At 45.0% G+C, this 7,943-nt stretch overlaps 1 long non-coding RNA gene across 1 annotated transcript; it reads right to left on the bottom strand.

The window, feature by feature from the left end:
- Nucleotides 1-6,100: 6,100 nt before the first annotated feature.
- On the bottom strand, nt 6,101-7,111 carry LOC138283173 (uncharacterized). Its single transcript, XR_011201107.1, has 3 exons — nt 6,932-7,111; nt 6,465-6,839; nt 6,101-6,340 (listed from the first exon to the last, which is right to left on the bottom strand). It is a non-coding gene; the product is annotated as an uncharacterized lncRNA (long non-coding RNA).
- Nucleotides 7,112-7,943: the final 832 nt, after the last annotated feature.

Below are 7,943 nucleotides of genomic sequence, written 5' to 3'. Positions count from 1 at the left end.
GCGCGTTGATATAGGGACATTACCTTTTAGGGTGTTTAGGGCTATTTCTGAAATGGCGGCCACTAAATCATCCGTGGCAGCGCAGAGGATGGCTTTTCTTCTCGCGGGGCTAGCCGTGATCAACATTTTTAGAAGTCCTAAATTACGTCGTAACCGAGCCGACATTGTGGGGACCTTATATTACAAGGTTTAGAGTGTAAATGTTATAAGCAGCTTTTTACTTGTTCTTTTTATAGTTTTTGGACACTGTTTTAGGCGTGTAGGCGACTGGGAAGTCCGGGGGTATTATGCCGGATCGTAGTCTGTAGTCTTCAAAAGTGTTGGGTTTCAAATCCACCAGTAAGTAGCCGTGGGGTTTTGCTGTAGCATCGTTAAAGGCATCCATGAAAAACTGGGTGTTGCCGGGGTACATTTGTTTAGCTATAATTGAGATTTGAAGTTTGTCTCTAGGGTTTTTAAATAAGACCAGGTATGAGGCGTTGAGAGTTATGGACCGGCTGCTCTTGCCCTTGTAAAACAGGTTCTGCACTATATAGCATATGCTCAGATTGCGGTGGTGTGAATATTGCGTAAAAGCCCGCTCAAGCTCGGGGTGGTCCCCTCCTTCACGCATGAGGTCATCCACCACGACCATGTTTACAAGGTGTTTTGGTAGCAAGTCATCGTCGTTGAGATTATCGGGGATACCCTCTATAAATCGAATGTGGGGAAATTTTAGGGTGAGCTCAGTGTAAAGATCCTGCCAGCATGAATAAAGCCACACGATGTTGTTAGGGGTCTGAGATAAAACACCGGGAGCGTTTTCTAACAGTTTCTTTATAAAAAAACTTTTACCGCTATTGGAGGGCCCCGCTAAAACGCAGGAGAATGGGTGCTGCAGTCTGGTGTCCATATCTGGGCGATGTTCAAACCTCTAATGGCTTTTAGTAACCGTAAGGCAGTGTTTTGTAGTCCGTTGTGAGGACCCGTTTGTCAAACACTACTCTTAAGGTTTTAAACATAGGCTGTGTTGTAATTTCCCATTTTTTCTTGGACCTGACTATGCTCGGATGGTTTACAACAATGGCTTTGCTATTTTTGTGATTGCTCGATGCAGAGTATTCGTGCACCAGGCCCTTCAGACTGTCAAAGTTTATTTTAATCGTATTGTTGACGTTTAAAGTGATACCTTTGACTTTCATGCAAACCTTGTTGCTTGAGGTCTTATAACTGTACGTCTTAGGGCCTGATGAGGTAAATTCCTGTATATACTCCCCCTTTTCGAGCTCGCTGGTCAAATCCCCTAGATAATCACCCAGCGGAGGATCTTCATCACCCTCTTTACTCACAAAGATAACAGAGTCTGTGTCATGGTACAAACACCGTTCCTGAAGCTGGTCCAACAACCTGTAAAGCTCTAACCTGGCGTGAGCGGTTGTGAAGCATGCTATAAAGATGTTTATATTGTTACACGTTGTGGGGTACTCTTTGGCGTATTTCCAGCATAGAACGGCCGTCTCGTCGTCAATAAATTCACAACTGGATACGTCATAAACAGGTGTGAATATGTACTTAAAAAGCTCATCCGGATCTGTGACGATGGATGTGTTTGACAAATTGGTCCGCTGTGCGAACTTTCCCCACAAGGAGTTGAGACAGAGCTTAGCTAACTGCCGGCGGGCGGGGTTAACCTTAATGAACGCAGGTCTCAGTTTAATACCCTCGCGCGCTTTGTAATCAGCGATATACTTTTTCTTTGAGGGCTCATCGACACACCATTCTGGATACCCCGAAGCCTCCTGCTTGTCTCTAAGAAACAAGTTTATGTACTCAGAAAAGAGCTGTGTTGTTGTATTTGGAAAGTGCCAGACTTCCAGGATTTTACCAAGCCGATACCCTTTCTCTAGGGCCGTCTGCACCTCAATGGTACACCACGTCCCTTCCAGCAGCCTCTGCTCATCACTATGCCGACATTCGCTAAGCTGTTTACTTTCAGCGCAGGTACGGCATAGGGGGAACATTAGCTTACCGTCGACTCTATAAGGGAGCACCGGAAAGTAAAGTTTCCGCGGAGGGTGAATCTGACACTTAATGATTCCAAAGTACTCTTTGAGAGGTTTAAAGTTCCTGTATACAATTGTAGGGTGGCCCACAGGGTACAACTTCACCTTGTTCACAAATGGATACAGACTAGTGAAGTCGTAGTAATGTATTTTCTCACCAGGGCCAGCTACACGGTACAATTGAATGGCGTTTGTACGGCCGCCGAATAAGGCGTCACGGGGCTCCAGCGGTGAAGGTAGCTGCTGGCTCTTAATAAAAGTGCTCAGTGCGCCATCTTTCGATAGCTCAGTTACCCAATCATGTTCCCAGAGAGTTCTCAGAACAAACCCACAACTCTCAATATACTGCGCCTTTGCCAGAGTCCGGCGGTACAGATGTTCAAACGTGGTGCCCTGCAGTCTATTAAATTCATGGGGTTTGTAACACTGAGGGCAACCGTGGTAAAAACACCCGTTGAACTCAAAGGCCGTTGGAACACCGTTAATTAATGCATACCCGTCTAGATAGTAGCGGCCTAGACGGTATTCGCCGCCCTGCAAAGCGTGCTGAATGAAGATGCTCTCATTCGCAGAGACGTACATGAGCCACTGAATAGAAGGTGTGGAGTAACGTTTCTGCTTGCCGTTATAGAGGTCAGGTGGTATTAAGGCGATAGTTTCAGACCTTAAAAACATGTGTTTATAAATAGACATGCACATTGAAGCCAGAGTAATGTTTTGAAATGGGTCCAGGTATACAGTTATTTTTTTTTCACGTTCGCACGGATCTGTTTCAATAAACACGACCCGCTTCGTCATAGCCACCACAACATCTCTGAATAGGTTGCATGCTTTTCGCAATATCATAACGTCCGCCTGACAGTATGCTCTCAATTCAGTTTGGAAATGAAACCGTTTTTCACGGTTTTCATCGTACCACTGTAGAAAACTCTCTTTTTCAGAGGGCATCATATAATCGCAACCATAACTGTCGGGCGGAGGCATAGGCCCGAAGTAATTCTGATTAGCCCATGTGTTAAAAAAGTGTGGGAAATAACCTTTACAGCCTTCAAACCCAAAGGCTTTTGGCAGTTTGCTCAACTTCATGGGCAGAAAATTCAAGGTGTCTATGAACCTAATGTCAAAAGGCACAACCTTAAGCAGCATTAGTTTGGAACCTTGGGTTATGAGACTAACGGGAAGCTTTTCATGTATCAGGTCCCTGATAATGAAAAAAGAATCATATGCTTTGGAGTTGTGAGCCAGAAATGTATAATCCTGGTATCGGGGTTGCATAAATGTGAGGAGGAAATCATTCACGCAAGCCCTACCTTCAAACTCCCAGCTCCCATCACCGGTTAGATGGTGGGCGTAAATATAGTTTGGTTGGTGCACCCCCGTCTCTTGCGTACACTCTATGTCAAATACGATATAGTCTTCTGTTTTTTTCTGGTAGTGACTTCTGAGCATGTAACACTCATGGGTTGTTCCGGCTATAAAAGGAGCTGTACACCTAGGGCACTGCATACCTTCACATTTGTGATCGACAGGTTTATAACGGCCGCAAGTCCCACAGTCGGCTTTAAGAACACATTGGGCGAGGCCTATGTGCGTGTTTAAGCAGTCTTGCGACCGACAAAACAGCTTGCACGTTGGACAGTTCACTTTCAGAGCATTGTCATTGACACAACCGTCCCTCTGACACATTTTACAGTGTAATTCACACTGGTGTTTGGTCCGGTTGTTGTATATGTGATCGCAATGCTCACACACATACTTGGCGCCTAGAAAACCCTTCAGGTTCAAGACACCGTAAAAGTGGTTTTCATGGTGTAGCACATACACGGTCTTGTTTTTCACACCTTCATTGGTAGTGAAGTACTTCCAAGAACCTGCATGGTATAGAACTTTAACCGTCACGGCGAAGTGATTCTCAAAAAGTCCCAGATCCCCAAAACCGACCATTTTGTCAGTCGGTATCTGAAGCGCCTCATGTGCTGCTACAGCCATCGCCATAATGACGGCGTCTGGGGTAGAGCGGTCCATCAATAAGCCTGCAATGCTTGCGGCCAGACACATGTTGGTAGCTCCGGTATTAAAATCGAGCAACCATCGTGATTTCTTGTCAATGATTTTACTGTACATAACGCTCTTTAAGGCTCTGGAAGCACCCCCCTCGCGCCCCCTAACAACGAGGGAGATGATTCTAAAGGACCCGTACGCCAGTAATTCAGCCTTGCTCTGTAAAAGTTTAGATAGGTTTTCTAAAAACGTTACAGCGTCAAACACATCCCGAGATGACCGTCTGGTGAACAGGGGACTATTGAGACCCTGTCCCTGAAAACGCATCTGAAAGAAATCATTAGGACCCACATCGTGTAACAATCGTTCGATCAGCGTTTGCACAGCCTGATGTATAGCTATGATGCCATGATCTGAGGAGTGTAGGCGATCTAGGTTAACGAACCTAAACTCCTCATAGTGTTCTGTAGCGTTAAACCGCTCTACAACACGACTATACCGTCTCACACTTTCCATAAAAACTGGTTCTGAAGCCTCAGTTTGAGAATTACTGGTTGTTGGAGAGCTCCCAGGGGTGTGGTTAGATGTAGGTGTGTTTTTAGACCTTCTGGTAACGCAGAGTCTGGCTTTCTTTAACTTTTTTATTACCAGCTTGCGTTTTCTAGAGCTACCAAGCCACTCTGGCTTCTTATGAGCCCATCTGGTTTTTGGTAAACGACCCCCGCCGATCTGAACAATGTCTGGCTTGTTTACAAATGGTGACACTGACACTACACCGACTTCGGACGGGGCTCCTCCAGACTGCTTAAGGCTGAGACGGCTCGGACCGCCACCCCCAGACGGCCTGTAAAGACCAGCAGCACCTCCTAACTCTATATTTTGAGGTCTTATGGGTGCAGGGCTTGGGGGTTGACATGACCTCTGACTATTGAGCGCTCGTAAAACTCTTAGAGCTCTACTAAGCAGGTGCTGGGGCTTCTTTTCATATTTAGACCTATGGACCCCTGTACTGGTAAATGTAGTTCTAACATTCCCCGGGTATGTACGCTCACCTAGTCATGACGGGATGTTACCCATGTCCACAATTGTTGAAGCGCAAGTTTGGGCCATTGTGTTTCTACACCGAGCCATCAGCTGTTTTAAAGCCTTTATGCTAGCTCTGGATGCCCCTCTATTACCGTCGTTCTTACATAGTTTTAAAGTTTTTAGACGGAGTTGGCATTTTAACTGTCTGAACGAATGATGGATTTCTTTAACGTAGTTGTCTAGAACTCTAGCCCGGCTTGAAAGGTTTGTTTCAAGGCCAGTACTTGTGACACTAGAGGGGTGATTGCCAACTCCCAGAGCATCCCCAGTTATAGGACAGCGGCCGTTGTTATCACCCCCAATCACGGCTGAGGGATCAGAGCGGGACGTAAAAACAGGATTCCAGTGTGAACATCCAGGAGTTTGAGAGCCCTGATCATCGCTCGAGGGTGTTCCAAAACTCTGATTTTGCGTTCCGCTACACCCTATACTGCTGTCGGGGTATATTGATGATGATGGTGAAGACCATTGCGCACGGGCACTTGGCGCAGGACTGGTGGGGTCGTATGCCCCCGGGGGTGTATCGGGGGACATCAGACATGGGGATGCCGGGGCTTCAGAACTTTGGGTAGTACCAGCTAGAGCCTTAAGAAGCTCTATACAGTGGGAGTAGGGATCCTCTGCAGGGTGATCATTTTCCATGGAGGGGTCACATAACACAGCGGGGATAGTTGTACACCCTGGAGAGGTTAGGTCGAGGCCAGACACGCCGGTATTAGAACTCTGGACCCTAGGGGGAGCCGGTTGTACCTTAACAAAATTTTTAAAAGACAGGTCTAGAGGCCCAGATTGTTGCTCAGGGTTCTGGAACTTCTTCCTACGATTCTTTAAGGACAGCCGATTTATTTTAGGGTTGCTGCACTGTTTTGGGGACCCTCCAGAGGCTTCACAAGGTGCAATCAGTTGGGCGCTTGGCTTTGTAAGAACGATAATGTCCGGATGGTCACACCCCAAACCCGGGTTAGTTGTTGCAGAAGTGCCCGCTGTACTAGGTATTCCCTTTATGATGGATGATGTGGTGTCGTTATGAGTTGTACCTGGTCCAGGAGCGACGGATGTGGAGATGTTGCAGGGCGGGTCTCGGTGCTCGGGTTGGCTCACGAGTACCGATGACTTTGTGGGGTTTTGAACAGTCCCAGTGTAGACCTTTAAAGATGACATCCGCGGCTTAGGCTGAGGGCAGGCGTCTCCGGAGCTCTGGTGTGATGATTCTAAGACGTAAAGATAGCAAAATATAGATTAGGGCTAGTTAGAGCGGCTATACCTATGGGTCGGAAAGACGTTTAGACACACGCTGCACTGTATACACCAAACTCTACATTTTCTTAAACTCACCATGGTTTTTCCGGCTTGAGGGTCCCTTCTTAATGGGCGGGCCGTCCTTAGAACCAGGGGACTTCCTTTTGCGGGGATGCTTTTTAAGCTTTCCATCCATATCCCGGCTCGCTTCATCCATAGGAGCCCCTCGGGATAAAAAACATAAAAAAATAATGTTACACATACAATATAATACATAGACTATACGAACTCACTGAGATGACCAAATATAGGTCTGATTGTTAGACCCTGTTAGGTTTTCAATGGGGGTACAAAAAGACCCCTAATATATACCTGCAGAAACGTTATCCGGTGACAAGGTGCTTGACCCCTCTTGAACATGGAGGATTTGTTGGAGAGAGGCAATCGCGCACCTGAGTTCTGCATCATAACCTATGCAAACACATGGGTGCCCATTAGAAGTAAAATAAAAAAATAACATTCCTGACAAAGTCGTTCAGAATGACCGAGGTCCTGTAACTCACCTTGCTGCACGGTCTCCATTTGCACAGGGGGTTCCCCAGACTCTTGACAGTCCTGTGTACAAGAGAGACAGATTTACCTTTAAACATACCACAATTCATCTTCTACGTCCGAACCCTTCATAAAAGCACAACAAGGGTAGGACAAAAAGAAAAAAAAAAAAAATTAAAAATAAATTTAAAAAAAAATAAAAAAATAATAATAAATAAAAAAAAAAATTATAAATAAAATTTTTTTTTTTTTTTTTTTAAAAATGTATCTATCAAGATTCAAATTGTTGAATCCCTATGTTCTGTAAGTATAAATACATATTGACAACTGTAAAACTTTTCTCAAAAACTATACACGGTTTAATAAACAAATTCCACATGGTGGCGCTCTTGCATAATACTACCTCTAGGACTGTCTCTATAAGACATAGACTGGAAAGTGGATCCTAGGATCCAGGCCTGGTTTTCACCTTAGCTGAACAAGGCTGTGAACCATGTGTGGGGGCGGAGCTCAGTCTAAACTCCTAGCTGAGCCAATTCCAACCCCACACAGTCTTTGTTTTAAAAGAAAAAGAAAATGGCCGGATGTGGATGCAACATGTGTGAGGTCCTGGTTTTTTTTTTCAAGGCAACAAAATCAGATCCAAAGCCATCCTGAACTAAGGTGAGTGGGCTGGGGTACTTGAGGGGTCTGAAAAGCTTTTAGCAGGGATAGTTATTTTTTAATCATTATTATTTTAATTTATTTCAATATTTTTTTTATTTATATGCTTTTAAAAAAACGACCTTGTAGGCCCCTAAACCCCTGTCCACACTTGCCACACAAACACACACAGATATATATATATATATAAATAAATAAATATATATATATATATATATATATATTTTTTTTTTTTAAATGCGGCCCTATGGGGCCTTGGGGGCCCCAATCCCAAGGCCCCCAAAACGCTATTCATTTTTATTTCTTTTTTTATATTTGTATGGGCCCTAGGGCCCTAGCGCGCGAGGTCAGGGCCCCACA

Source organism: Pleurodeles waltl, chromosome 3_1, assembly GCF_031143425.1.
Source record: "Pleurodeles waltl isolate 20211129_DDA chromosome 3_1, aPleWal1.hap1.20221129, whole genome shotgun sequence".
NCBI classification, from domain to species: domain Eukaryota; kingdom Metazoa; phylum Chordata; class Amphibia; order Caudata; family Salamandridae; genus Pleurodeles; species Pleurodeles waltl.
Note: the sequence above shows the minus strand (reverse complement) of the source record. Positions and strands in the feature narration are given on the sequence as shown.